The sequence below is a fragment of the Schistocerca cancellata genome, chromosome 4 (genome assembly GCF_023864275.1).
Source record: "Schistocerca cancellata isolate TAMUIC-IGC-003103 chromosome 4, iqSchCanc2.1, whole genome shotgun sequence".
In the NCBI taxonomy this organism is placed as follows: domain Eukaryota; kingdom Metazoa; phylum Arthropoda; class Insecta; order Orthoptera; family Acrididae; genus Schistocerca; species Schistocerca cancellata.
In genome coordinates, this window is record NC_064629.1 from 248476230 (window position 1) to 248479567 (window position 3338).

The 3338-nt window shown below is 42.5% G+C and overlaps 1 non-coding gene across 1 annotated transcript; it reads left to right on the forward strand.

Moving 5' to 3' along the window:
* Window positions 1-1227: 1227 nt before the first annotated feature.
* Trnas-gga (transfer RNA serine (anticodon GGA)) lies at window positions 1228-1311 on the forward strand. Its single transcript is given in 2 exon segments — window positions 1228-1267; window positions 1277-1311. It is a non-coding gene; the product is annotated as a tRNA-Ser (tRNA).
* Window positions 1312-3338: the final 2027 nt, after the last annotated feature.

Here is a 3338-nt window from a genome sequence, read left to right on the forward strand (position 1 = left end):
CTGAATAAATCTAAATTTTGTATCATATGCTAATCACCGCATTATTGATTTCGTAGCTAGCAATCACCATATTTTTGTTTAATAATTAGAGTGTAACGATAATTTCGATGCAAATGATGCTGGGAGCATAACCGCGCGTTTAAACAGAGCCAACTTAAGTCAGATAGCAACTCAGGTCGACTAAGACTACCAATAGATATTTTTCAATGTATCGATAATTTTACAATAAACCCCCCGTACGTTGTAAATGTATCCTTTGCATCTATTACAACATACTGCTGCAGCCAACGACTCAGACATCGAGACTACTTATTCTGCTCCACAACCGGCGGTGCCACATATCGAGAGGCACGCCCTCCTTCAACATGTGGTTCGGAGCGATTCTGTGATCTCCAAAGCGAGATAACGTTGTCCGCACAGCGACAATAAGCTACTGTCGTATTCCGTCTATGCACTTACAAGATGCACGCCGACTACCCTCTTACTGACGAACTACGCTGGGGGTTTGGACTACATTTAGTGTTTCAGTCTGGCTGGATTTCTCATATCTGTACGACGGACTTGGGCTTTGTTCGCAGTATTTTTTCTTTGCATAACCAACGCCAGCCAAAAGTTTGTGTGGTGTGCTGAACTCCCTGTATGTACAGAGTTTTTACCTGTGTTTTCTTCAAATAGAGGGAACGAAGCACCGTTTCAACACAAATTATTACTGAATTTGCTCAACACGTGACGGGTTGTTCTACCACTTCATCCCCTCAGCCGCGAAGCTGTTCGTTTCTTGATCCAGTAGGAAGCGGCATCGACGTTACTATTCTGACACACCACTCTCGCACTCGCCTGCACAATCAGCACGAGATATCACGCAAGATTAGTGCTTAACGTCTCGTCGACGACGTCGTTGGAGACGGGGTACGTGCTAGGATTGGGAAAGTAACCAGTCCGACATTTAGCTTAAGCGAGTTAGGAATACCACGGATGAACTAGATCTAGATCTATATCCGTTCTAGAGAATCGTATCCAGTGTTTTACCACTGCGCCACCTCGCTAGTTCACACATCAACCGACACACCGACTCGAAATGCAGATGAAGGTCTTATTCCTTTTTTCTAGATGGAAATGCAGACTTGGTCTTGTTCCTTTTTTCTAGGACTTCTATTAGTAGCCAGCAACACATCAGTTCATGGCAAAACCAACGCCTCTAATCGATGAGGTCCCTGAGGAATGCCGGCCTGTGTGGCCGAGCGGTTATAGGCGCTTCAGTCTGGAACCGCGCGACAGCTGCGGTCGCAGGTTCGAATCCTGCCTCGGGCATGGATGTGTGTGATGTCCTTAGGTTAGTTAGGTTTAAGTAGTTCTAAGTTCTAGGGGACTGATGACCTCCGACGTTAAGTCCCATAGTGCTCAGAGCCATTTGAACCATTTTGAACCCTGAAGAAAAACTAGCAAACCGATGTGGAACGAAATACACTGTCGCCTCGTCGGGGAGAACTGCCGAACTTTCGTCTAGAATGACTTACAGACAGACGGTCCTGAATATCGACTTACGTGCCTTCACTCTCCTCCAGCATCACTAACACCATAACATCAATATTCTCTACTCGAACATTTCTCAGTCATTCACTCTTATCATTTATACTTTAGGCTCAGGCGCACGTTTTGAGAAGCAGTGGGTGTGTTTTCAACGCGGTCTTCCAGAAATGATTGTTTTAGCTTGTACAGTAAGAGAGGAGTGCTTCCCGTGCTACACGACGCACGAACGTCTGAGCTACAGACACCTACGTCAAGCAGCTGTTTGCAGAGTCCTCTGTCTTATCTCACAACGGACGCAAGAGCATTAAACTGCAAGTGATAAACTAGCGAAAACCGTGACCTTTATCTATCTGTACTGTATATATCGTCTTTAGCAAACAGTTCCGTTCCGCATCTACGATCTAAGAACCTGATATCTGCAAGAATCACATCGCCCTCACACGTTCGCCAGAAATTTGGTTCATATGTGCTTCTGCAGAATCGCGTATGGATGCGTCACAGCTTCGTTCGTAACGAGAGAAATGAAAAGTTAATTACAAAACAGAAGGGACTACTGTGTACTCTTGCGCCTTTCACTCATACCATATTTTAATAGCATATCTCTACTCCAAAATGTTGACCTGTTCACTACATCGAAACCTGGTAGCAAATTTATCTTCTGAGCCCCTGAAGATAATATAAAGGACTGAGTTGTTGGGAAACCAGCTTTTTTACGGAAGAGGTTACTTCTAAAACACGTAGATAGCTTAAAATGGAATGTTTCTCGCAAGTGTAGGATCAGTTTTAGGCTAATCTACCAGAAAGAGTGCATAGACAGAAGGGCCGGGTGACTTCTTAACAGATTTGTTTGACTATATGCAACGGTAATGCAACAGTATTTGTAGAAGCACATGAGTCAATAAATTCGTCTAATATTTTACGAAATTCCACTTACAAAATTACGAGGCAAGAATTTTATGAGTTTCTTTTAGCGACCTACACATTTCTTCTGTACGAGCCGCGAAAAATACTATCCAGTCACATTACTGTGACCACCTCTCAAAAGCCTGAATAACTACACTACTGGCCATTAAAATTGCTACACCACGAAGATGACGTGCTACAGACGCGAAATTTAACCGACAGGAAGAAGATGCTGTGATTCTAACATTCTGCGTGGTGTCTGTTGTTCTATATCGTGTCTCCCTACCACTTTCGCGCAACGACGCTCTGAGCGTGTTTTTTAGGGAATTGACTAGTTTGAACCTGGGACCTGTTGCTGGTAAGGAGACGTCAGACCACACATGACATGTGGAGTTCAGAAGAGTTCAGTGAGACTAGCGATGATATAACCAAATACTTAATGATTTCAGCGTCAGCTCCACTGCACTCCCTGTAAAAGAATCTTAATACTAACTAAATTTAGTGGAAGGGGTTCAAGGCTTTCCTATTTTTAGTTAGCTGGTAAAATAACGTCGAAAAAGCAGTTAAGTTTACCATTGGAAATTTTATTCCACTCACAAAACATTGTTTATAAATTGCACTATTGATAAAAGGAAATGTTTTAATACAGGTAAAAACCAACTGTGTTCAACAAAAATGTGAACGAATATTCCCTGAATGGGTTTCCAAGTTCTACAATGGGTCGAAGGATGACCTGTGCCATATCACATCTATAATCTAGGTTTAAATTAAGTTTCACGAAAGAGAAAACTATCAAAATGGTCTACAGTGACCCTCAATTATCTTTAATTACTTATCTAACTTGTCGTAAACTACAGTGGCTGATGTGGTTTCTCAATAACTATATAACAGAAAAATCATCGCGT